The sequence below is a fragment of the Macaca thibetana genome, chromosome 19, assembly GCF_024542745.1.
Source record: "Macaca thibetana thibetana isolate TM-01 chromosome 19, ASM2454274v1, whole genome shotgun sequence".
Lineage (NCBI taxonomy): Eukaryota > Metazoa > Chordata > Mammalia > Primates > Cercopithecidae > Macaca > Macaca thibetana.
This window is the reverse complement of record NC_065596.1, coordinates 15,211,482-15,239,363: the sequence shown is the minus strand read 5'-3', so window position 1 is coordinate 15,239,363 and position 27,882 is coordinate 15,211,482. Positions and strand designations below refer to the sequence as shown.

Sequence of the window (27,882 nt, the reverse complement as noted above, 5' to 3'; positions counted from 1 at the left end):
CCTACTGCCAGCTCCACCCTCCTCCAGTTCCCCTCCACCTGCCCAGTCCACAGAGTGACCTTACAAAAATGCAACACCGGCCATGCCCTGCCCCGGTCCAAATTCTTCAGTGCCTTCTCACCGCCCTCGGGACCAAGTCCAAACGCTGCAGCCTGGTGTCGAAGGCCCACCTTGAGCCGGGACCTGGCCTGCATGGGACTAACGTATGACTTCGCTTCTCACCCCCAAGCCTTTCTCTCGGCCGTTCCCTTTGCTGGAATTGCCCTCCCTCCCTTTACCTGACTCTGTGTCCCCTAATTCTCTCCAGGCCTCCCTTGCCTCCCTCCCCAGAGAGAAAGCAGAGCTCCCCGCCCTGTTCCCAAAGCACCTGGTAACTTCCTTGTAAAATCGTTTGACCCCAGGATCACGTATCTGTGTTTTCATCTCTTGTAATTCTCTCCAGTGTGTGAATATGAAGAGGGTACCTGACACATAATAGGTGTGTCACACAGACAAAAAAAGCTTGCTGAATGATTTATTCATGTGTTGACCACTCACCAGGTACCAAGCGCTGGGGATAAAGAGAAGGAACAAGGCCGGGCGCGGTGGCTCACGCCTGTAATCCCAACACTTTGTGAGGCCGAGGCAGGCAGATCACCTGAGGTCAGGAGTTTGAGACCAGCCTGGCCAACATGGGGAAACCCCGTCTCTACTAAAAATACAAAAATTTGCCGGGCGTGGTGGTGGGCACCTGTAATCCCAGTTACTCGGGAGGCTGACACAGAGAATTGCTTGAGCCCGGGAGGCGGAGGTTGCAGTGAGGCGAGATGGCACCACTGCACTCCAGCCTGGGCAACAAAGTGAGACTCTGTCAGAAAAAAAAAGAAAGAAAGAAAGAAAAAAGAAGTTTCCTCGAGTTACAGCTATCAAAGTCACTGACATGTCAGGAGGTTGTGGGGTGATGTATGAAATTAAAATTGAATCAGAAGAAGTTAAGGAGAAGAGAACTATCCAGCAGCACCAGACAGTTAATCAGGTACTACAAGAAGAAATCAAACAGATGCCTGCATTATGGATATTTACCTCTGTCCCCAAACGCCGACCATGCCCTGGCTGCATAGATGCTGCTGCTTAAGACCTTGGATGAACTTGACTGACACCATTCTTCCCTAGGCATTTGCCAAAAAAGTTATATATTTCGCTCATACACACTTCCACATTATAATTATAGAAGATGTGTAATCTATTTAGACATTAATTAAAGGAAACAATGAAAAAAAAATTAGCCAGGCTTGGTGGTGTGTGCCTGTAGTCCCAGCTACTCAGAAGGCTGAGGTGGGAGGATTGCTTGAGCCCAGGAGATGAAGGCTGCAGTGATCTGAGATCGCACCACTGCACTCCAGCCTGGGCAACAGAGCAAGACCTTGTCTCAAAGGAAAAAAAAAAGGGGGGGAGAGAGAGAGGAGAACAAGATTCAGGAGGCTGATGCTAGAGGATCTCTTTGAGGCCAGGAGTTCAAGACCAGACTGGGCGGCATAGTAAGACCCCGTCTCTAAACAAATAAAAAACAGCCAGATGTGGTGGCACCAGCCTGAAGTCCTAGATATTTGGGAGGCTGAGACAGGAGAAATATTTGAGCCCAGGAGTTCAAGACCAGCCTGGGCAACATAGTGAGATCCTGTCTCTACAGAATTAAAAAAAAAATAAAAAAAATCAGCCAGGCACGGTGTTATCTGTAGTCCCAGCTACTTGAGAGGCTGAGAAAGGAGGATCGCTTGTGCCTAGGAGCTGGAAGCTGCAGTGACCTATGATTGCGCCACTGCACTCCAGCCTGGGTGACAGCGCAAGACCCCGTCTCTTAAAACAAAACAAACAAAAAAAGAGAGATGAACAAAGCTGATGAGGTATATTTTCTGTAACCCTTTGTTTTGTTTTCATTTTTGTTTTGAGATGGAGTCTTGCTCTGTTGCCCAGGCTGGAGTACAGTGGTGCAATCTTGGCTCAGCACAACCTCTGCTTCACGAGTTCCTGCGATTCTCCTACCTCAGCCTCCTGAGTGGCTGGGACTACAGGCACCTGCCATCACACCTGGCAAATTTTTGTATTTTTAGTGGAGACAGGGTTTCACCATATTGACCAGGCTGGTCTCGAACTCCTGACCTGAAGTGATCCGTCGGCCTCAGCCTCTCAAAGTGCTGGGATTACAGGCGTGAGCCACTGTGCCTGGCTTTTCTGTACCCCTTTGGTGAGTCATCCCCCTTCTGACCGTGGTGTATGTTTCCTTGTATATGGTGTGCAGGACCCCTTGATACAACCCAAGCTGGCTCAGTTTCCATCTCCAGACACATGTGTGCAGTTCTGGAGGATGGATGGATTGGAGGATTTGAGGTCTATCAATATCAACTTTCTCCATCTTGGCACTATTGACATTTTAGGGTAGATAATTCTTTGCTATGGGGGTGCAGGGGCTGTCCCGTGCATTGTAGAGTGTTAGCAGTTTATCTCGTCTCTACCCATGAGATGCTGGTAGCCTCACTCCACCTCCCAGGGGTGAAAACCAAAATGTCTCCAGGTATTACAGGCACCCGCCACCACATCCAGCTACTCAGGAGGCTGAGGCAGGAGAATTGCTTGAACTCGGGAGGCGGAGGTTGCAGTGAGCCGAGATCGCACCACTGCACTCCAGTTTGGGCGACAGAGCGAGACTCCATCTCAAAAAAAAAAAAAAGGAAAGAAAAGAAAAAAAAAAAATGACAACTCCACCACCAGTTCCCAGGTGTGCCGTCTTAGACAATGACTTCAGTTTTTTGTGCATTTGAAATGGGTAATGACAGCACCTACTTTGAAGCATCGCTGTGAGGCTGAAATGAGGACTCCCAGTGCCCTTGCAGCAAAGCTGGTTAAGTGGCGTCAAGCATGTTTATCTGTGAGAGGGTGCGAGACACCTGCAGTCGCCCTGGGGGAGACTTTGAGAGACTTCAGGAAAGCAGGAGGGGGCGGGGTCAAGGAAATATTTTCTTGCAATTATTTGCAATTACTAAATCTGTTTGCTTTTCTCCTCCCCAGGCGAAGCAACCTGAAACACAGAGTTTTCAAAGGCACATCTGGGCTGGCACGGTGGCTCATGCCTGTAATCCCGGCACTTTGGAAAGCCGAGGAGGGAGGATCAGTAGAACTGAGAAGTTTGAGATCAGCCTGGGCAACATAGCAAGGCCCCCATCTCTATAGAAAGTTAAAAAATTAGCCCAGCAGCTGGGCGTGGTGGCTCACGCCTGTAATTCCAGCACTGTGGGAAGCCAAGGCAGGCGAATCACGAGGTCAAGAGATCGAGACCATCCTGGCCAACCTATTGAAACCCCGTCTCTACTAAAAATACAAAAATTAGTTGGGGGTGGTGGCACACGCCTGTAGTCCCAGCTACTCGGGAGGCTGAGGCAGGAGAATAGCTTGAACTCGGAAGGTGGAGGTTGCAGTGAGCCGAGATAGCGCCACTGCACTCCAGCCTGGCGACAGATCGAGACTTTTTTGACTTTGGGTCAAAAAAAAAAAAAAAAAAAAAAAAAAAAGTTAGCAAACGACCAGGCACTGGGAGAGAGAGACATAGAACATATCCTTCCCTCCACAGCCCCAGAGGAACCAACTCTGTCCACACCCTGATCCCGGACTTCTGGCTTTCAGAACGGTGAGACACTAAATTTCTGTTGTTGAAGTCACCTAGTCTGTGATACTTTGTCACTGCAGCCCTCGGAAATTAAAACACGCTGTACATAGCAATAAGGAAGCTGGTGGTGGGGCGGGAGAAGAGGGGGCAATGACTCAGTTCACACTGTCAGATTTTTGCCGGGGGCTGACAGGTACCAGGGAGAGTGTCAGGTATGAGGATGTGAGAGTGACTGAGAGTTATAGCCCCTGCCCCCAGGGGCCTCAGAGTGACACTGCCAAGGCAGGTGATGAATAAGAAATAGGTGCATGCCCCTTAGGTGACAGCAGTGGGTGGGACCGCAAGGAGGGGGTGCACTCTGATCTGGGTTGCATGCCAGCTGAGGTTGGATGCCTAAAAGGTGGGTGATGTTGGCCAGGTGCAGTGGCTCACGCCTGTCATCTCAGCACTTTGGGAGGCCAAGGAGGGAACATCACTTGCGCTCAGGAGTTTGAGACCAGCCTGGCCAACATGGCGAAACACTGTCTCTACTAAAAATACAAAAATTAGCCAGGTGTGGTGGTGCGTGCCTGTAATCCCAGCTACTCAGAAGGCTGAGGCAGGAAAATCACTTGAGCCCGGGAGGTGAAGCTTGCAGTGAGCCAAGATCTTGCCACTGCACTCCAGTCTGGGCAACAGAGCGAGACTCTGTCTCACAAAATTAAAAAAAAATATGCTGGGCCTGGTGGCTCACGCCTGTAATCCCAACACTTTGGGAGGCCGAGGCGGGCAGATCACTTGAGGTCAGGAGTTTGAGACCAGCCTGACCAATATGGAGAAAGCCCGTCTCTACTAAAAATACAAAATTAGCCAGGTATGGTGGCGCATGCCTGTAATCCCAGCTACTTGGGAGTCTAAGGCAGGAAAATTGCGTGAGCCTCGGGAGGTGGAGGTTGTAGTGAGCCAAGATCATGCCATTGCACTCCAGCCTGGGCAACAAGAGTGAAACTCTGTCTCAAAAATAAATAAATAAATAAATAAAAATAAGAAATAAAGAAATAAATTACCCAGTCTCAGGTATTTCTTTATAGCACTGCAAGAATGGCCCAATATGCCTTGCCTCCGGTGTGGGCTGAACCTAATGACTCAATTCTAAGGAACAGAAACTGGAAAAGCAATAGTGTGTCACTTTTGTGACTAGGTTACAAAAGACTGCGATTTCCATCTCACTGCACTCCATCTAACTCCTTCTTGGCTTGCATGCTTTGAAAAAACAAGCGGCCACCTGGGAGAAAGCCGTGTGTCAGTGACACTGAGGGTTTTTTTGTTTTGTTTTGTTTTGTTTGAGACAGTCTCGCTCTGTCGCCCAGGCTGGGGTGCAGTGGTGCAATCTCTGCTCACTGCAAGCTCCGCCTCCCAGGTTCAAGCGATTCTTCTGCCTCAGCCTGTTGAGTAGCTGGGACCACAGGCGCATGCCACCACACCCGGCTAATTTTTTCTTTTTGTTTGTTTGTTTGTTTGTTTTTGAGACGGAGTTTCGCTCTTGTTGCCCAGGTTGGAGTGCACGGGCGCGATCTCGGCTCACTGCAACCTCCACTTCCCAGGTTCAAGTGATTCTCCTGCCTCAGCCTCCTGAGTAGCTGGGATTACAGGCGTGCGCCACCACGCCCGGGTAATTTTTGTATTTTTAGTAGAGATGGGGTTTCACCATGTTGGCCAGGCTGGTCTCAAACTCCTGACCTCGTGATCCACCTGCCTCGGCCTCCCAAAGTGCTGGGATTACAGGCGTGAGTCACTGTGCCCAGCCTTCTTTTTTTTTTCAATTGTTTTTTCTTTTATAGAGGTGAAGTCTTGCTATGTTGGCCAGGTTGGTCTTGAACTCTTGGCCTCAAGCAATCCTCCTACCTCGTCCTCCCAAAGTGCTAGGATTACACGCATGCGCCACTGTGCCCGACCTCCAAATGAATTTTTGTTGTTTATGTGAAGTCACTTCAAAGAGGCTCTTACTGATCTCTGCAGAGTCAGATAAGTTGGACTTTTCTGTTTGGATTTCATAATAGTAAGTGAACCTGCCACTGGGCATTGCTTTTGTTTTAGTGTTTTGAGACAGGGTCTCCCTCTGTCACCCAGGCTGGAATGCAGCCGTGTGACCACAGCTCAATGCAACCTCGACCTCCCAGGCTTAAGCCATCCTCCCACCTCAGCCTCATGAGTAGCTGGGACTACAGGTGCATGCCACCATCCCTGGCTAACTTTTGTGTTTTTTTTTTGAAGAGATGGAGTTTTGCCATGTTGCCTAGGCTGTTCTCGAACTCCTGGGCTGAAGCAAATCCTCCTGCCTCGGGCTCCTAAAGTGCTGGGATTATGGGTGTGAGCCAGCACACTGCACCTGGACTTCTTAACTAATATCTAGAAGAGAGAGCTGTTACTTCGGAAAAAACCCTCAAGCTATTTTTGTTGTTGTTGTTGTTGTTGAGACAGAGTCTCGCTCTGTCACTTAGGCTGAAGTGCAGTGGTGCGATCTTGGCTCACTGCAACCTCCGCCTCCCAGATTCAAGCGATTCGCCTCCACAGTCTCCTAAGTAGCTGGGATTACAGGCACGCACCACCACGCCCAACTAATTTTTGTATTTTTCGTAGAGACGGAGTTTCACCATGTTGGTCAGGCTGGTCTCAAACTCCTGACCTCAGGTGATCTGCCTGCCTACGCCTCCCAAAGTGCTGGGATTACAGGTGTGAGTCTGTGCGCCTGGCAAAAATCCACAAGCTATTTCAAGGAGAGGGGAAACCAAGATGTTCTGAGTGAGTAGAGGAAGAAGTTGAGGAGGGAGCTGAGCTGGACCAGGGAGCTGAGCTGGACCCCGGATGAGAGCATTTCAGGAAACTCTGAACCCCAAAAAATGACCCCAGTGGGCACACTCTCCCCTGCGCTGCAGACACTGGAATAACCAAATATCTAACTAATCATGTGAAATCTTCAGAGTTAACAATTCCCTAAGATGTTGACATTTTAACTAAAAAATTTCTAATCTACTCCCAGCACGTTGGGAGGCCGAGACAGGTGGATCACCTGAGGTCGGGAGTTTGAGACCAGCCTGACCAACAAAGTGAAACCCTGTCTCTACCAAAAATACAAAAATTAGCCAGGCGTGGTGGCGCGTGCCTGTAATCCCAGCTATTCAGGAGGCTGAGGAAGGAGAATCGCTTGAACCCAGGAGGCGGAAGTTGTGGTGAGCTGAGATTGCGCCATTGCACTGCAGTCTGGTCGACAAGAGCAAAAAAACTCCGTTTAAAATAAACAAATAAATAAAATAAAATAAAAAGAAGTTTAACTGACACATATTGTATGTATTTACAGAGTACAATGTGTTATTTTGATCCATGAACATATTGTTGACAGATTAAATCAAGCTAAATTTTTGTTTTTGTTTTTGTTTTAGATGGAGTCTTGCTCTGTCGCCTAGGCGGGAGTGCAGTGGCACTTGAATCGCTTGAACCCGGGAGATGGAGGTTACAGTGAACTGAGATCACGCCACTGCACTCCAGCCTGGGTGATAGAGCAAGACTCTGTCTCAAAACAAACAAACAAATGGATACCTTCACTTGTAGGTTTATCACAGCACTACGCACAATAGCAAACATAAGAAATCAGCCTCAATGTCCATCCACAGAGGACTGGCTACAGAAAATGTGGTACATATACATGGTGGAATACTACACGGCCATAAAAAAAAGTCTTTGAGCCATGAAACCATGCCTTTTGCTGCAACAGGGATGGAACTGGAGGTCATTATCTTAAATGAAACAGGTCAGACACACAGACAAATATTGCATGTTCTTACTCACATGTGGATGCTAAAAAATGTGTTCATGTGGATGTAGAGAGTGGAATGAGAGAGCAGACATGGTAGGGTGATGAGAAACTACTTAATGGCTATGATGTACATTATTGGGGTGATGGATACCCCAAAAGCCCTGACTTCACCACTATACAATTTATGCATGTAACAAAATTACATATCCTCTATAGAGTTATTTATTTATTTATTTATTTATGTATTTATTTATTTACTGAGACAGAGTTTCACTCTCATTGCCCAGGCTGGAGTGCAATGGCGTGATCTCGGCCCACTGCAGCCTCCGCCTGTAATCCCAGCACTTTGGGAAGGCCGAGGGGAGCAGATCACCTGAGGTCAGGCGTTCAAGATCAGCCTGACCAACATGGAAATACCCCATTTCTACTAAAAATACAAAATCAGCCAGGCATGGTCACGCATGCCTGTCATCCCAGCTACACGGGAGGCTGAGGCAGGAGAATCACTTGAACCCGAGAGGCAGAGGTTGTGATGAGCCGAGATCGCACCATTGCATTCCAGCCTGGGCCACAAGAGTGAAACTCCGTCTCAAAAAAAAAAAAAAAAAAAAGATGGGGTCTTGCTATGTTGCCCAGGCTGCAGTGCAGTGGCTATCCACAAGCAATGATCACAAACTACAGTCTCTAACTTCTGAGCTCAAGTGATCCTCCCACCTCAGCCTCCAAAGTAGCTAGGACTAGAGGCACATGCCACCACCTGCAGCTGCATAAATTTTTTTTACAATCTTTATCTTCTTAATTTTCTGCCTTGGCAAGGGCAGAAGCCCTGACCACATTGTTTACTGTACATCCCATGGGTGTTTGACACAGGCATTACCACCCAGCAGATGCTCAATAAATATTTGCCAAACAAGCGAGGGAATGAATGAAGGAAGTTAGTGGCCACAAGACATGCCCGCTTCACCCTTTGAGTTTGGAAACAAAGCAGATGACAAGAGCTGGTGGCACGTACACTCCCAAATGTCCAGTGCTAACACCTCACCCTGCTCTTATTGGCTGGCCAGGTGGGAGCTGACTTGTACTTTCTCCAGTTCCCCAGCAGAATCTGTATGGCACTTCCCAGTTGCTGGGAGGACCCCCTCTCATTGCACAGTTGGCCTCATGGCAGCCTCGCCCTAATGCTCTTCATGGTCTCCTGGCCACACCTGTGGTGTTAGCCAACTCAGGTAACATCATGACCGGCTGCTAATCTCAAGTGTTCACAGAAGCAGTTGGGAAGGGCAGCAAGGAAGCGTTCCCGCGGGGCCAGACCGGGAAAGCCCAGAAGGCTAAGTAAGGTGCTCTCCTGAGCTCTCCTGAAATATGCAAAGAGCACATTTGGGTCCAGGAGGTAGTGACTTGGAGGGTCTCCAGCAAATGACTTAAAAGAGGCATCCTCCACCTGATGCTTTCAGTGAGCCAGGCATTGTGTTAAGTGTTTGCTTTGTGCTATCTCTCTCTCTCTTTTTTTTTTTTCACATGGCGTTTCGCTCTTGTTGCCCAGGCTGGAGTGCAATGGCGCGATCTCCGCTCACTGCAACCTCCGCCTCCCGGATTCAAGCGATTCTCCTTCCTCAGCCTCCTGAGTAGCTGGGATTACAGCCATTCGCCACCACATCTGGCTAATTTTTTGTATTTTTAGTAGAGACCGGGTTTCTCCATGTTGGCCAGGATGGTCTCGAACTCCCGACCTCAGGTGATCCACCCGCCTCGGCCTCCCAAAGTGCTGGGATTACAGGTGTAAGCCACCGTGCCTGGCCTTTTTTTTTTTTAAACAGGGTCTTGCTCTGTCACCCAGGCTGGAGTGCAGTGACGCCATCTGGGCTCACTGCAGGGAGGGGTTAACCAGGCCGAGGTTGCAGTGAACTGAGATCCCGCCACTGCACTCCAGCCTGGCGACAGCAAGAATCCGTCTAAAAATAAAAAAAAAAGGAGGTGGAAGAAGAAGAAACATCCACTAAACCCTTACATCATGTGGATGCCATCTTTGCTGGATAACTCCTCCCTGCAGCTTAAATTTCAGTTACTAGCAGAGAAACTCCTGATTCCCTTCCCCTAGGTTCAGCCTACTTGCCTGAATGCTACATACTTCCCTCATCCTCCGAATCATCCTGTTTTATTGTGACAATTTGTTTCAAACTTCTCTTCACTGGTTGACTCTGAACTGTGTGAAGCTGCAACCAATTTGCCCATCCTCTGGCATCAGGCACAGTTTCAATGTCTACTAGACCAATGAATAAAGAATCAAAGACAATTAATCACTGGCAGGGCCAATGTCTAGTTAGAAGATTAAAAAGGCAAGGACTTACTGTCTCCGGTCCTAGTGGGGGAATGTGGCCAGTGCTGTAGCCCTGAGTGAGCAGAGTATGACTGCTCAGGGGGCACGGGATACACTGGGGTCCTGGGGCCTCCGGGGTCCCATCCCTGGCCTCTGGCGTCCAGCCTCCAGGAAGTCATAGGACCCTCTGGCCTCGAAGGTGACCTTGAAGGAACTGGGCTGAATGGTGCCCTTCTGACCGGTTTTCTCTTGTTTGGCTGCCTCTTGGTGTCCAAAGAAGCATCACTCATGTTCCTGACTCTGGACAGTGAGCGTATCCCCAGGGTTCTCCCACAGGAGATGGGTATATTAGGGCACAGGTCTTCTGCAGAAGGCTGAGATGTGGGTACATGGTGACCACCCAGGATTTCTGTGGCTGCAACCAGGCTTAGCAGGAGTCTGGTGTCCAGATGAGTAATTCCTCCTGGGGAGAGGAGAGAGAGAAGAGAGGATCGGTGTTACCTCTTCAGTGATTTAGAAAACTCAGAGCCATAAGTATACTTCAGAAGAGGCAATCCTCTGTAAGTCATCCCTGAATAAGACCCCAAATTGCAAACAAACCTTGCAAACAAAGAGCTAGTCTAGGCCGGGCACTGTGGCTCACCCCTGTAAATCCAAGCACTTTGGGAGGCCGAGGTGGGTGGATCACCTGAGGTCAGGAGCTCAAGACCAGCCTGGCCAACATGGTGAAACCCCGTCTCTACTAAAAATACAAAAATTAGCTGGGCATGGTGGCGGGCACCTATAATCTCAGCTACTCGGGAGGTTGAGGCAGGAGAATCACTTGAACTTGGGAGAAGGAAGTTGCAGTGAGCTGAGATCACGCCGTTGCATTCCAGCCTAGGGGACAAGAGCAAAACTCTGTCCCAAACCAAAAAAAAGAGCTAGTCTAGTGCCGATCTGCCCAATTCTGGAAGTTACAATAATTAAAATTGAAAATAGTAGCCCTACCATTTATGGAGTCACCAGTGTATGCCAGCATTGAGCATGCTTCCTCCCAGTCTTCACAACTCTTGTCAATATTGGTAATGTTTACAGCAGTATCCCTCAAGATTTGATTCACATGGGAATCATTTGTTAAAATGCAGATTCTGATACAGAAGGTCCTGCTGAGATTCTTCATGTCTAACAAGACCCTAGGTGATCATTCTGCTTCACAGACCTTGCAAAGAGTTCGAGTAGATATATTTGGGCAAACTGAGCATTTAATGACTACTTGCTGGACGAATGAACGGATGGGTGGATGAGTGGACAGGCAGATAGGTGGATGCATGAGCAGATAGATGGATTGATGAGTGGATGGATGGGTGGGTGGATGGATGGAAGAATGAATGGATGAATAGATGGATGAATAGAAGATGGATGGATGAATGAAAGATGGCTGCTTGGATGGAAGAAGAGGTGGGTGGGTGAGTGCATGAATGGATAGATGGATGAGTGAATGAATGAATGGGTGAGTGGATGAATGAATGGATCGGTGAATGGATGAATGGGTGGGTGGATGGATGGAGGAATGAGTGGGTGAATAGATGGATGAATAGAAGATGGATGGATGAATGAAAGACAGTCATCTTTATTAAATATAAGATGAATTAAAGAGGCAATTTTCCCAACAAGCCTCTGAAATGTGGTTATTAGAAAATAATTATGTCCTGGAAGGCCAGCTCAGGGCCAGGCATATCATAGGTTCTTAGTAATAAACAAGCACCTTGGCACTTGAAAAAAATATCCAAGGCATGAAGGTTATTCTCACGTTTTTCTTTTCTCTCCTAAAGGAGGCTGTAAGTCTCTCATGTGAGAGCAGCCCTCCCTATCTCTGGAGGAGAGGAACATCTTATCTCTGAAGACACAGCACAGAGAGAAGAATCTGAACAAACAGGCCTGGTTAAGTTCTCCCATTTTCCTGGCAGAAGATCCTTTTTTAATTATTATGATTATTGTTTTGTTTTGTTTTGTTTAACCCAATTCTACTTTTCTTTTTTTTTTTTTTTTTTTTTTTTTCAGACGGAGTCTTGCTCTGTCGCCCAGGCTGGAGTGCAGTGGCCAGATCTCAGCTCACTGCAAGCTCCGCCTCCCAGGTTCACGCCATTCTCCTGCCTCAGCCTCCCGAGCAGCTGGGACTACAGGCGCCCGCCACCTCGCCCAGCTAGTTTTTTTTTTTTTTGTATTTTTTAGTAGAGACAGGGTTTCACTGGGTTAGTCAGGATGGTCTCGATCTCCTGACCTCGTGATCCACCCGCCTCAGCCTTCCAAAGTGCTGGGATTACAGGCTTGAGCCACCGCACCCAGCCCCAATTCTACTTTTCTATGACTATCCACCTCTTTATCAGACCTAGCATAAAAAAATTACACAGGTTGGCCGGCCACAGTGACTCACCTGTAATTCCAGCATTTTGGGAGGCCGAGGTGGGCGGATCATTTGAGGTCAGGAGTTCAAGACCAGCCTGGCCAACATGGTGAAACCCCATCTCTACTAAAAATACACAAATTAGCCAGGGATTACAGGCATCTCAGCCCTTTTAGATCATGCTCACCAAGCATCCTCCCTGGCCACTGGATGGTTTCAATGACCTCCCTCGCACTTGGAACATCCAAACCTATAACTCCAGACCCCTCCAGAATCAAATACTCAGCTAGCCCTTTGGAGATAGCTGACCCACTCCAAGCCTAACATGGGTGCAACGGAGCTGATCACTGCTCTAGGCGCCGCTTTTCCTCTCTCTTGCTGAATGATTCCAACATCCACTTATTTGCCCCAAACACCTAGAGATTACTCCATCTTCTTCCCTCACCCTCAGCCCCAAATACTATATTTCCTTCATATAACACCTACTGTCATTTATAGTAATCATTTACTGGAGCCCCTACCCCCCAATACCCTTAGAGCTCTGCAAACAAACAGATGTGGGGAACCAGGCCATGCCACGCCAAAATATGCTCCTTTAGCATAAGGACTGTTGAACTGAAGGCAGTTAAGAAGTGGGCATGGGCTGGACGCAGTGGCTCACGCCTGTAATCCCAGCACTTTGGGAGGCCAAGGTGGGTGGATCACTCGAGACCAGCCTGGCCAATATGGTGAAACCCCATCTCTACTAATAATATAAAAATTAGCCAGGCATGGTGGTGGGTGCCTGTCATCCCAGCTCCTCGGGAGGCTGAAGCACAAGAATTGCTTAAACCCAGGAGGTGGAGGTTGTAGTGAGCCAAGCCTGCACCACAGCACTCCAGGATAGAGTGAGACTCCTTCTCAAGGAAAAAAAAAAAAAAAAAAAAAAAACAAGTGGGTGCAGGAAGGCTCCCTGCCCTATTTGCCCAAAAACAAATAGAGACACAGGACAGAGAGCTGACTGTACTTGGAAATTGATAAGAGAGTAGATTTTGGGGGTTCTCAAAAAAAAAAGTATTTGAAGTAATATATATGTTTTGTTTTGTTTTTGAGACAGAGTCTCATCCCGTTGCCCAGGCTGGAGTGCAATGGCACAATCTCGGCTCACTGCAACCTCCACCTCCTGGGTTCAAATGATTCTCCTGCCTCAGCCTCCCAAGTAGCTGGGATTACAGGCCCTCAACACCATGCTCAACTAATTTTTGTATTTTTAGTAGAGACAGGGTTTCATCATGTTGGCCAGGCTGGTCTCAAACTCCTGACCTTGTGATTTGCCTGTCTCGGTCTCCCAAAGTGCTGGGATTACAGGCGTGAGCCACCGCGCCCGGCCAGTAATATGTATGTTAATTAGCTCAATTTACTCATTTCACAATGTTTACAAATTTCGAAACATCATCTTGTACATCATAAACATATACAATGTTTTGTCAATGTGAAAAATAAAAAAGTGCCAGGCGCAGTGGCTCATGCCTATAATCCCAGCACTTTGGGAGGCCAAGGCGGGCAGATTATTTGAGGTCAGGAGTTTGAGACCAGCCTGGCCAACATGATGAAACCCTGTCTCTACTAAAAATACAAAAATTAGCCAGGCATGATGGTGGGCACCTGTAATCCCAGCTGCTCGGGAGGCTGAGGCAGGAGAATTGCTTGAACCCAGAAGGTGGAAGCTGCAGTGAGCCCAGATCATGCCACTGCACTCCAGCCTAGGCGACAGAATGAGACTTCATCTCAAAACAAAAACAACAACGACAACAAAAACAACAATGAAAAAAAAAAAAAAAACCAGCGAAACCCTAACTCACTGCACTCCAACCTGGGCAACAGAGCAAGACTCCATCTCAAAAAAAAAAATTAAAATTACACACATGACTCACATTATATTTCCACACTGGGTACTGCTATCTTGTAAGTATCCACATTTTACAGTGAAGAAAATTGAGACACAGAGAGTCTAAGTACATTCCCAGTGTAACGCAGCTGATAAGTAGTACAGCTGGGATATAGTGCTGAGTGTTAAGGCCTCCATATCCTTCATAAATCATTGTGGGAAGGGTTAACTGAGGATCAGATACCTGCTTCCCAAGGAAGCCCTTTCACCTCAATTGTCCACCCTGGACAGGAGGTGAGCAACATGTTCGGACTTGTCTGCCTCTCCCCTGCAGATTCTCAACCAGGGCCGATGTCAATCTGCTTCATTCCCGTCACACAAGCAAAAGGAAACTATTTGTGAGCATCAGGTGGAAGAAAAAGTAAGGTGTGGAACAAAAAACAATTGTATTTCTGGATGATTGCATTTCAAATAAACGAAACTCACTCTCTGTGAGTGTGGCCTGAGGGACAGAACCAGGGTCACCGCCCGGCTTCCAGAAACTCCTATTTCCAGCAGAAGGGCCCTCAACGGATCAGGGTCACTGTGACTTAAGACCTGGCCCCTTCCTGGGACTTCAGGAGCTGGCTTCCCAGGGAGAAGATAGAAGTGGAAGGTGAGCTTTTTTATTTGTCTTTTTTAGAACACTTCTATCTGGAGCGACATGCCCTTGTCACTAACGCCACGCTGACCCACGGTCAGAGTTACTCATGGTCAGACTCACCCACCCCAAACCTATCCTACACGCCCAGATGCAGCCATTCCCAAGCTCTTACCCACTGTGGTATGCTCCCTCAGGGACGTGCAGCCTCAGAGATATACTTCAACAGCATCTTCACACAAACCCCCAGACCCTCTGAGACCCACCTGCTTACAAACATACCACCAGTTATTTGGCCCTGCAACAGCATCATGTTCTTTTCTTTCCTTTTCTTTTAATTTAATAATTGCAGGGGGGTTTTGTGGTTCTGTTTCTAGTCACATATTCCCTTGAAAATCATGCCATAAAGGCTGGGCGCGGTGGCTCACGCCTGTAATCCCAGCACTTTGGGAGGCCGAGGCAGGTGGATCACAAGGTCAGGAGTTCAAGACCAGCCTGGCCAACACGGTGAAGCACCATGACCTCCAGCCTGGGCAACAAAGAGAGACTCTATTTCAAAATAATAATAATAATAATAATAATAAAACAAAAGCTTTAAGGAAAAAACCACCAGATGGGTAAACCTTATGTTCTTATGTTCAAATAAACCAGTTATAAAAATATATATTAGAGATAATGGGGGGTTTCAAGGTGAACTGGGTGTTAGGAGACATTAAGGAGGCATCATCAGTTTTGTTGTATGTGGCAATGACAAGGTTGCTGCAGTGGAGTTGTAACAGCCACAGATCTTCCCTTCCATTGAAAAGTGGAATCTGCTTCCCCTCACCTTGAATCTGGGCTTGGCCATGTGACTTGCTTTAAGCATTTTAGGACATGGCAGAAATGGTCTTGTGGGATTCCTGAAGTTGAGCCTGAGAACATCTAGAGCTTCCCCTTTTGGGGGTTTGGAATGCTCCTTTTAGGAATCCATCTGCCATGCTGTGAGAAGCCCAAGCTATGTGGAGGAGGGTCAAGAGCTCCAGTCAACAGCACCAGCAAAGCTCCCAGTCAACAGACAGCATCAGCTCTCAGCCATGAAAACAAACCACTTAGAAGGTCCAGCCCAGTGGGGTCTTCAAATGACTGCAGCCCCAGGCAACATATCACGGAGCAGAAGAACTTCCCAACTGAGCCCAGCCAATCTATGGAACCATGACCAATACTAGATGGTCATTGTTGTTTTGCTTAAACCAAGAAACATTTGGCTGGGCGTGGTGGCTCACGCCTGTAATCCCTACACTTTGGAAGGCTGAGGCAGATGGATCACCTGACGTCAGGAGTTCAAGACCAGCCTCAACATGGAGACACCCCGCCTCTACTAAAAATACAAAATTAGCCGGGCATGGTGGCACATGCCTGTAATCCCAGCTACTCCAGAGGTGAGGCAGGAGAATTGCTTGAACCTGGGAGATGGAGGTTGCGGTGAGCGGAGGTTGTGCCATTGCACTCCAGCCTGTGCAACAAGAGCAAAACTCCATCTCAAAAAAAAAAAAAAAAAAAAAAAAAACCACCTTGAGCACAACTTCTCTTGATCTAAAGACCAATAAATTTGCCTTCACTCACTCTTCTTTCTTTTCAGAGTTCCGGGCTTCTCTTTGATATCATTTCCCTTCAGCCTCAATAACTCCCTTTACTGTTTCTTTTAGAGCAATTCTGTTGATGATGACTTCTTTTCATTTTCTTTTACCTGATAATTTATTTATTTTACCATCATTCCTCCTAAGATATTTTCACTGGCATAGAATTCTTAGTGAATCATCATCTTCTCTCAGCATTTTAGAAACATGGTTCCATTGTGTTCTAGAGTCCATGGTTTCCGATGAGAAATCCAGTCATTCAAATCATTGTTTGCTAGAGGGTGGCTGGTGTTTTTCTGTTTTGTTTTTTTTTTTAGAGATGGGGTCTCATTACGTTACCCAGGCTGGACTCAGACTCTTGGGCTCAAGCGATCCTCCTATCTCAGCTACCCAAATAACTGAAACTACAGACGTGTGCTGGGTTATTAATTTAAGCCTCTGCATTTCGGGGTCGTTTCTTCTATAACAATAGATAACTGGGCCAGGTGCTGTGGCTCACACCTGTAATCCCAATACTTTGGGAGGCTTAGGTGGGCGATCACCTGAGGTTGCGAGTTCAAGAAGAGCCTGACCAACATGGAGAAATCCCGTCTCTACTAAAAATACAAAATTAGCTGGGCATGGTGGCGCATGCCTGTAGTCCCAGCTACTCGTGAGTCTGAGGCAGGAGAATCACTTGAACCCAGGAGGTGTAGGTTGGTTGAGGTGAGCCGAGATGGCACCATTGCACTCCAGCCTGGGCAATAAGAGCAAAACTCTGTCTCAAAAAAAAAAAAAAAAAAAAAAAAAAAAAAAAAGGCCAGGTACGGTAGCTCAAGCCTGTAATCCCAGCACTTTGGGAGGTCGAGACAGGTGGATCACGAGGTCAGGAGATCGAGACCATCCTGGCTAACATGGTGAAACCCCATCTCTACTAAAAAATACAAAAAACTAGCCAGGCAGACGTGGCGGGCGCCTGTAGTCCCAAGCTACTCGGGAGGCTGAGGCAGGAGAATGGCGTAAACCTGGGAGGCGGAGCTTGCAGTGAGCTGAGATCTGGCCACTGCACTCCAGCCTGGGCAACAGAGCAAGACTCCGTCTCAAAAAAAAAAAAAAAAAAAAAAGGATAACAGAACAGCAATGATATAAACAAGCTCTTACTCTCAGATGTACACACAGACATTCATCCTCCCCAAACTAAACACACACATTCCCAATAGATCTTCTACAGAGGCACCTATAGTTCCCTGAATATACACCTACAAATGTGCAACCCCAGGAATTGACCCCCCAAAATACTGGAAATTCCCAAAGGCAAACAATCCATACTCACCAATGGACCTGCCCACAGATTTAACCACAGAAATGCACAGGAGTCTATGTTTAACGACAGAAACACAGGCGTGTGTGTATTGACGCACACAAGTTCACGGACATACCCACACACACCCTTAACTACCCATAGATATGTCTAGACCTTATCGAGGAAACAAATATGCTTAAGATCAAGGGTGCAGGCAGACAAGTACAGAGTGTCCTCTTACCTCTGAAGTCCTTGTCCCTGGCTCAGTTCTCTGCCAGATTATTTTGGGCCTTGTGTCTTTAGGACAAAAGAGACTGCATGGAGTCTGCCTGAAGCTGAGTGTGGACGTGTCCTCCCTAAAGGAACTGCATCTTCTTTTTTTTTTCCCTCTCTGTCTCTTTTTTCTTTTTGAGACAGGATCTTGCTCTGTTGCCCAGGCTGGAGTGCAGTGACGTGATCTTGGCTCACTGCACCCTCCACCTCCTAGGTCCAAGCGATTTTTGTGCCTCAGCCTCCTGAGCAGCTGGAATTACAGGCACCCACCACCATGACAGCCTAATTTTTCTTTTTTCTATATATATATATTTTAGATGGAGTCTTGCTGCAATGCCTAAGTTAGAGTGTGATGGTGTGATCTCGTCTCACTGCAACCTCCACCTCCTGGTTTCAAGTGATTCTCCTGCCTCAGCCTCCTGAGTAGCTGGGATTACAGGTGCGCACCACCACTCCCGGCTGATTTTTGTATTTTTAGTAGAGATGGGGTTTCACCATGTTGGCCAGGCTGGTCTCAAACTCCTGAACTCAGGCTGTTAACTTGAATACATTTCTTCTGCTCTCTGACTTAGTGTACTCATCTGGAAAATGGGGGTGAATGTGCTCCCACACTGCCGAGCTGCTGTAGAGGGTATTACATGAGTTGAGTTAATCTCTCCCTGAAATCTCTCTGTGAATGGCCCAACCTTAATCGGACTCCATAAAAGGCAGCTGTGGTCATTCTTCTTTTTCCCTCCTCCCCTCTCCCACTCATTCTGGTGACCCAAGTTCTTTACCTATGACTCACCCCACCCCAGGACTTTTTCTTTTTTTCTTGAGATGGAGTCTTGCTCTGTCACCCAAGCTGGAGTACAGTGGTGTGATCTCCGCTCACTGCAACCTCAGGCTCCCAGGTTCAAGCAATTCTCCTGCCTCAGCCTCCAAAGCAGCTGGGGTTACAGGTGCACACCACCATGCTTGGCTAATTTTTGTATTATTGGTAGAGACGGGGTTTTACCATGTTGGCCAAGCTAGTCTCAAACTCTTGACCTCAAGTGATTGGCCCAGCTTGGCCTCCCAAACCAAGCTTTTTCTTTTTGCCTTTTTTTTTTTTCTTTTTTGAGACAGAGTCTCACTCTGTCACCCAGGCTGGAGTGCAGTGGCATGATCTTGGCTCACTGCAACCTCCACCTCCCGGGTTTAAGCAATTCTCCTGCCTCAGCCTCCCAGGTAGCTGGGATTACAGGCGACCGCCACCACACCTGGCTGATTTTTGTATATTAGTAGAGACAGGGTTTCACCATGTTGGCCAGGCTGGTCTTGAACTCCTGACCTCAAGTGATCTGCCCACCTCAGCCTCGCAAAGTGTTGGGATTACAGGTGTGAGCCACCACGCCCAGCCCAGAGCTTTTCCTTACAGGGCTCTTGGACCGCCTGACCCAGATACTGGACATTTTCTACAACTCCAAGGCAAAATCCCCTTCTTCCTGCCTCTGCGGAAGTGACAAAGAGAAAGTAACACTAGCTGTTTCCTTTCTTCCAGACCCTTCTGAAAATTCTAATTCCAGAAAACTCATCCTATAAACCAAAATAAAATTCTAAGCCCCCTAACCGACTCAATGGACCCCTCTCTTGCCCAAGAAGGTCCCAAAGGAACCTGCAAAACTAGTTCAGCCCATGATAAGAAGAGGATTTGGACATCCCTCAGTGTACCCCCTCCCTTTGGAGTTTAAGCACAACTGACCAGCATTCACATTAAAACAGGCCCAGTATATTGTCTTTTTGTTTGTTTGTTTTTGAGACAGAGTTTCGCTCTTGTTGCCCAGGCTAGAGTGCAGTGTCTCGATCTCAGCTCACCACAACCTCCACCTCCCAGATGCAAGTGATTCTCCTGCTTCAGCCTCTTAAGTAACTGGAATTATAGGTGTGCACCACCATGCCCAGCTAATTTTGTATTTTTGATAGAGACAGGGTTTCACCATGTTGGCCAGGCTGTTCTCAAACTCCTGAACTCAGGTGATCCACCTACCTTGGCCTCCCAAAGTGCTGGGATTACACGCGTGAGCCACCACGCCTTTTTGCCTTTCTAACTGAGCTCCTGGCAAATTCAAAAACTGTTTTTCTCTCTCTGCGAGTCTCCCTGGCAGATCCCTCAGTTATATTCACACCCGCCCCTTGAATGCTGTGGCTTCCAGAGATCCACCGGAAGACCAAAGACTTCCATTCTCAATCACCTGAATCTCCGGAATCCCCTGCACCCACCTCCTCTCCCAGTGTTTCACGGATCAGCTAATCCTTCAAGGTCTTTAAAATCTATCCACATCTTCCTCTTGGATTATTGCCTCCTGATAACCTCTCTGATTTCTTTCCACCTTGTGCCCTAACAGTCTGCTCTTTGTACAGCAGCCAGAAGGAGGATGTGAAAAATAAGAGTCAAAGGATGGGCTGGGTGTGGTGGCTCATGCCTGTAATCCCAGCATTTGGGAGGCCAAGGCGATAGGATATCTTAGGCCCAGGAATTTGAGATCAACCTAGGCAACATAGTGAGATCCTGTCGCTACAAACAAACAAACAAAAAAATTAAATAAGCCAGGCACAGTGGCTCATGCCCATAATCCTAGCACTTTGGGAAGCAGAGGCAGGCTGATCACCCGAGGTCAGGAGTTCAAGACTAGCCTGGCCAACATGGTGAAACCCTGTCTCTACAAAAATACAAAAATTAGCCGGGCATGATGACGGGTGCCTGTAATCCCAGCTACTCAGGAGGCTGAGGCAGGAGAATCGCTTGAACCCAAGAGGTGGAGGTGGAGGTGGAGGTTGCAGTGAGCCGAGATCGTGCCATTGCACTCCAGCCTGGGCAACAGAGCAAGACTCTATCTCAAAAAAAAAATAAAATAAAATAAAAAATGAGCCAGGTATGGTAGTGCACACCTGTAGTCCCAGGTATTTGGGAAACTGAGGCGGGAGGATCACTTGAGCCCAGGAGGTTGAGGCTGCAGTGAGCCATGATCAGGCCACTGCACTGCAGCCTGGGGTACAGGGCAAGACTCTGTCCAAAAAAAAAGAAAAAGAAAATGATAGACCAGACCTTAACGTCTTTCCATGGCTCTGCATGTATGTCAGAATCAAAACTCAGTTCCCTCGAAGGGCCCATTGCTTTGTCCCCGCCCTCATGACCCTCCCCAGATTCCTTCTCTTCCCCCCTCGTTCACTCTGTTTCAGCTGCTCTGGTTTCTTTGCTGTTTTTCAAATTCATTCCTGCCTCAAGGCCCTTGCATTTGCCGTTCCCATTGCCTGGAACATCATTCCACCCACCGAAATATCTAAATAGTTCCATCCTCACCTTATTAAGTCCTCTGCTGAGATGCCACCTTTTCAAAAACTGCCCTACCTCACCTCCGAACCCTGACGCCCACTATCTCTCTTGGCACAGTGAGTGCTCAGTAAATGTTTGTGGGACTAAAACATGATGGAAAAGAGCTTCTGCTCAAAGTTTTTTCTCCTTTTCTCTTTCTCTCCTTCCTTCCTTCCCCATCTTTTTTTTTTTTTTTTAAGATGGAATTTCACTCTTGTTGCCCAGGCTGGAGTGCAGTGGCACAATCTCGGCTCACTGCAACCTCTGCCTTCCGGATTCAAGCGATTCTCCTGCCTCAGCCTCCTGAGTAGCTGGGATTACAGGTGCCCACCCCCGCACCCAGCTTATTTTTTGTATTTTTAGTAGAGACGGGGTTTCACCATGTTGCTCAGGCTGGTCTTGAACTCCTGAACTCAGGTGATTCACCCTCCTCGGCCTCCCAAAGTGTTGGGATTACAGGCGTGAGCCACCATGTCTGGCTCTTCCTTCTTTCTTTTCTTCCTTTCTTCTCTTTCTTTTTCTCTCCTTCTTTCCTTCCTTCCCTCCCTCCTTCCTTCTCTCTCTCCTTCCTTCCTTCTCTCTCTCCTTCCTTCCTTCTTTCCCCTTCTTCCCTCCCTCCCTCCCTTTCATCCTTCCCTCCTTCCCTCCCTCCCTTCCTTCCTTCCTTCTCTTCCTTCCTTCCTTCAAGGGATCCTCCCACCTCAGCCTCCCGAGTAGCTGAGACTATAGGCACGTACAACCATGCCTAGCTAATGTTTTGTATTTTTAGTAGAAATGGGGTTTTCCCATGTTGCCCAGGCTGGTCTTGAGCTCCTGGACTCAAGCACTCTTCCCACCTCTGCCTCCAAAAGTACTAGGGTTTCAGGTGAGAGCCACTGCGCCTGGCCCTCTCTCTCTCCCATCTCAGATTTTTCTCTCCACCTTAGCCACTCCCAAACGTTCTCCTCACTCCAGTCTCCTTCCGTTGAAAAACCACCTTCAAGCTACTGGTGGATGAAGGATGCGGACCACCCCACCCCTGGATCAAACCCCCAAGCCCCACCTCTATCACCCACGGCTATATTTCCTTGAACAAGCTGCTTAATCTCTCCAGGCCTCTGTTTCCTCAACTACAAAACATATACAAATAGAAAGTGATACGTGACTGCTTCACTGCAGTAACCGTTGCACCATCTGCGCGCGTCCCACAATGTCACGTAGCAAACAACAAAAATTATTAAAGAGAAAAAAAGACGATCTGATCTCACAGATCTGTTAAGAGGATTAAATGGGATTGTTCATGTAAAGCTCTCCACATGTGATGTCATAGTGTAAATATCAAATTAACGGTGGAATGAGCTGTTGCAATCAATTCTTATCTAAATATGGCCAATAATGACAATGCTTAATGTGATTACTACTAACCGTAGTTGTATTACCTCTTATATTAACCTCTCAGTCTCTCCTTACTATATTATAGATCGTCAATAAATATTTATTGAACAAACAATTGAATGAATGAATGGTTACTGAATTTTTGTAAGGAGGGAAAGATCATGGACCTCTTGTAAAAAGTATAAAAGTCAGGCCGGGTGCCATGGCTCATGCCTGTAACCCCAGCACTTTGGGAGGCCGAGGCAGGCAGATCACTTAAGGTCAGGAGTTCAAGACCAGCCATGGCCCACATGGTGAAACCCCATCTCTACCAAAAAGTATAAAAAATTAGCCAGATACGGTGGTATGCCCCTATAATCCCAACTACTCAGGAGGCTGGGGCAGGAGAATCACTTGAACCCAGGAGGCGGAGGTTGCAGTGAGCCGAGATTGTGCCACTGCACTCCAGCCTGGGCAACAGAGTGAGACTCTATCTCAAAGAAAAAAAAGAAAAGTATAAAAGCCAGGTCTGTGGCCAGGCATGGTGGCTCACACCTGTAATCCCAACACTTTCGGGGCCAAGGCGGGCAGATAACTTCAGGTGAGGAGTTTGAGACCAGCCTGGACAACACAGTGAAACCCTATCTCTACTAAATATACAAAAAATTAGGCCAGGCGCAATGGCTCATGCCTGTAATCCCAGCACTTTGGGAGGCCGAGGCAGGCGGATCACAAGGTCACGAGCTCCAAAGATGGAGACAATCCTGGCCAACATAGTGAAACCCTGTCTCTCCTAAAAATACAAAAATTAGCTGGGCATGGTGGGGCGCCTGTAGTCCCAGCTACTCGGGAGGCTGAGGCAGGAGAAGTGCTTGAACCCAGGAGGTGGAGGTTACAGTGATACGAGATCGCGCCACTGCACTCCAGCCTGGTGACAGAGCGAGACTCCGTCTCCAAAAAAACAAAAATTAGCCAGGCGTGGTGGTATGTGCTTGTAATCCCAGCTACTCAGGAGGCTGAGGCAGGAGAGTCGTCTGAACCCAGGATGCAGAGGTTGTAGTGAGCTGAGATCACACCACTGCACTCCAGCCTGGGCGACAGAGTGAGGCTCTGTCTCAAAAAGGAAAAAAACAAACACAAAACCGGGTCAGGTGAGGTGGCTCACACCTATAATCCCAGCACTTTGGGAAGCCGAGATGAGAGGATTGCTTGAGGCCAGGAGTTTGAGCCCCACCTGGGCAACATGGCAAGACCCCAATTTCTACAAAAGTGTAAAAATTAGTGCCCGGTGCAGTGACTCATGCTTGTAGTCCCAGCACTTTGGGAGGCCGAGGCGGGCAGATCTCCTGAGGTCAGGAGTTTGTGACCAGCCAGCCTGACCAAAATGATGAAACCTCGTCTCTATTAAAACTACAAAAATTAGCCAGGTGTGGTGGCATATGCCTGTAATCCCAGCAACTTGGGAGGCTGAGGCAGGAAAATCACTTGAACTCAGGAGGTGAAGGTTGTGGTGAGCCAAGATCGCGCCATTGCCCTCCAGTCTGGGCAACAAAAGTGAAACTCCATCTCAAAAAAAAAAAAAAATTAGCTGGGTGGCCAGGCACAGTGGCTCACACCTGTAATCCCAGCACTTTGGGAGGCTGAGGCAAGCGGATCACAAAGTCAGAAGTTCGGGACCAGCCTGGTCAACATGGTAAAACCCTGTCTCTACTAAAAATACAAAAATTAGCTGGGCGTGGTGGCAGGCACTGTAATCCCAGTTACTCGGGAGGCTGAGGCAGGAGAATTGCTTGAACCCGGGAGGCGGAGGTTGCAGTGAGCTGAGATCATTCCACTGCCCTCCAGCCTGGGCGACAGAGTGAGTCTCCATCTCAAAAAAAAAAAAGAAAAAAAAGAAAAAATTAACTGGCCATGGTGGCGCGTGCCCGTAGTCTCAGTTACTTGGGAGGTTAAGGCACGAGAATCGCTGGAACCCAGGAGGAGGAGGTTGCAGTAAGCCGAGATCGTGCCACTACACTCCAGCCTGGCTAAGAGACTCTGCCTCAAAAACAAAAACAAAAATGGTTCTTGGCTTGGCATGGTGTCTCACGCCTGAAATCCCAACACTTTGGGAGGCCAAAGCAGGCAGATCGGATCATCTGAGGTCAGGAGTTAGAGACCAGCCTGGCCAACACGGCAAAACCCCATCTCTACTAAAAAAAAATGCAAAAAATAGCCGGGCATGGTGGCATGTGCCTGTAATCGCAGCTACTTGGGAAGCTGAGGCAGGAGAATTCCTTGAACCGGGGAGGTGGAGGTTGCAGGGAGCCGAGATTGTGCCACTGCACTCGCCCAGCCTTAAAATTTATATTTTAACTTAAAATATATTTACAACTAGAGATGGGTCTCACTGTGTTGCCCAGGCTGGTCTTGAAGTCCTGGGCTCAAGTGATCCTCTCACCTTGGCCTCCCAAAGTCCTGGGATCATGGATATGAGACACTGCCCAGGCCAGTGATAAGCGTTTGTGTATCAAGACGTATTTAAACATAGAGAAGGGACAGTAAAAATACAGTATTACAATCTGTTGGGACCACTGTCATATATGCAGTCTATCATTGACTGAAATATTATACAGCATATAATGGTACTGAATGAGGATTAAAGCTAATGGGACATTTAGCCAGGTGCAGTGGCTCATGCCTGTAATCCCAGCACTTGGAAGGCCGAGGTGAGCAGATCACCTGAGATCAGGAATTTGAGACCAGCCTGGACAACATGGTGAAACCCCCATCTTTACTAAAAATACAAAAATTAGCCAGGCATTGTGGCGGGTGCCAGCTACTCGGGAGGCTGAGGCAGAAAAATCACTTGAACCTGGGAGGCAGAGGTTGAAGTTAGCTGAGACAGCACCACTGTACTCCAGTCTGGGTAACAGAGTGAGATGTTGTCTCAAAAACAAACAAACAAATAAATAAATAAGCCAGGCACAGTGGCTCACTCCTGTAATCCCAGCACTTTGGGAGACCAAGGTGGATGGATCACTTGGGGTCCAAAGTTCAAGACCAGCCTGGCCTACATGGTGAAACCCTGTCTCTACTAAAAATACAAAACATTAGCTGGGTGTGGTGGCAGGTGCCTGTAATCCCAGCTACTCAGGAGGCTGAGGCAGGAGAATCGCTTGAACCCAGGAGGCAGAGGTTGCAGTGAGCTAAGATCGCACCATTGCACTCCAGCCTAAGGGACAGAGCAAGACTGTCTCAAAAATAAATAAATAAATAAATAAATAAAGCTAATGGGACATTCATCTGAGCCAGGGAGGTACAAAAATAATAATAATCATTATTATACTAAAAATAGTAATGTTATAATAGTAGATATTAATCTATTATTATAGATAATAGAAATGGATAAATGCTATAATACTGATAATATAATTACAATGGCCAGGCATGGTGGCTCACGCCTGTAATCTCAGCACTTTGAGAGACCAAGGTGGGTGGATCATGAGGTTAGGAGTTCAAGACCAGTCTGGCCAAGAGGGTGAAATCCCATCTCTACTAAAAATAGAAAAATTAGCCCAACATGGTGGCGGGTGCCTGTAATCCCAATTACTCGGGAGGCTGAGGCGGAGAATTACTTGAACCTGGGAGATGGAGGTTGCAGTGAGCCAAGATTGCACCACTGCACTTCAGCCTTGGCAACAAAGCGAGATTGTGTCTCTCTCTATATATATATATATAAATATATATATATTTACATAATATATATTTTATAATATATATTTATATATATATTTTATAATAATAGATAATAGTATTAATACCATGATATAAATATTAAGGACTTAATATAATGTTAGTAAGGACCATGTCAGGCATCCTTCCAAAAACTCTAAATATATTAAATCACAGAATTCTCACAACTTTTTTTTTTTTAAATGGGGTCTCACTCTGTCACCCAGGCTGGAGTGTAGTGGCACGATCTTGGTTCATTGCAACCACCAACTCCTGGGTTCAAGCGATTCTCCCACCTCAACCTCCTGAGTAGCTGGGACTACAAGAGTGCACTACCATGCCCAGCTAGTTTTTGTATTTTAAGTAGAGACAGAGTTTCACTATGTTGGCCATGCTGGTCTCAAACTCCTGACCTCAAGAGATCTGTCTGCCTTGACCCCCCAACATTCTTGGATTACCGACACCACACCCAGCTCATTTTTGCATTTTCAGTAGAGATGGGGTTTCACCATATTGACCATGCTGATCTGGAACTCCTGACCTCAAGCGATCTCACTGTCTCGGCCCCCCAAAGTGCTGGGATTACAGGCATTATCTACTGCACCCGGCCCTCACAACAATCTTTTGATAGTACTATTTTTAAGCTCGTTTCACAGATGAGGAACCTGAGAGGTAAGGAGAGGTAGAATAATCTGCCTAAGGTCATCGTGGAGCTAGTGATTGACTAAGCAGCACCTGGAAGTCCCGTTGGAGAGTGTCACTGTTTAATGGACCGTTGGACATTTCCAAAGCCTTGGGTGTGTTTTACATCATCCCCTAGCCGTGCACAGCTAGTGAGCTCTTGCAGTGCAGTTACTGGGGCTACCATCGTTGTAGCCATAATGCTATGTACTATGGGTGAGGAACTTAATATTTTTTTAATTTGTATTAGCCAAGCATGGTGATGTGCACCTGTAGTTCCAGCTACTTGGGAGGCTGAGATGGGAAGATTGCTTGAGCCTAGGAGGTGGAGGCTGCAGTGAGCTGCATTGGTGCCATTGCACTCCAGCCTGGGTGACAAAATGAGATCCCATCTCAAAACAAAAATCAGGTCATACGTAGATGGTTGCATTCCTTTGAGTTTCTGATGAGCCTCTCCAAAGGAGCCAATCTAATACATTAGATTGTGAATGTATCTAAGTGAGCAGAGGAGGGACTCTGAATAGAAGGAGAGGCAGGTTGGCCCTGAGCAGTTCACAGCTTGACTTTTCACTCTAGCTTAATGATTTTGAGAGGTGAAGCTGGCTGTGCTTCTGGGTCGGGTGGGGACTTGGAGAACTTTTCTGTCTAACTAAAGGTTTGTAAACACACCAATCAGGACTCTGTAAAAAGCACACCAATCAGCACTCTGTGTCTAGCTAAACGTTTGTAAACGCACCAATCAACACTCTGTAAAAACGCACCAATCAGCACTGTGTCTAGCTAAAGGTTTGTAAACGCACCAATCAGCCCTCTGTAAAAATGGACCAATCAGCACTTTGTAAAATGGACCAATTAGCACTCTGTAAATGGACCAATGAGCAGGATGTGGGCGGGGCCAAATAAGGGAATAAAAGCTGCCTACGCAAGATAGCAGTGGCTACCTGCTCTGGTCATTTCCCACGTAGTGGACTCTTTGTTCTTTTGGT

The 27,882-nt window shown here is 47.4% G+C and overlaps 1 long non-coding RNA gene across 1 annotated transcript in view; it reads left to right on the top strand.

The window, feature by feature from the left end:
• Nucleotides 1–27,585, top strand: part of LOC126942911 (uncharacterized) — a 600,821-nt gene extending 573,236 nt beyond the window's left edge. Inside the window, exon 3 of the long non-coding RNA XR_007721635.1 lies at nucleotides 27,490–27,585. This is a non-coding gene — a long non-coding RNA (uncharacterized LOC126942911). The remainder of the gene's footprint in view (nucleotides 1–27,489) is intronic.
• Nucleotides 27,586–27,882: the final 297 nt, after the last annotated feature.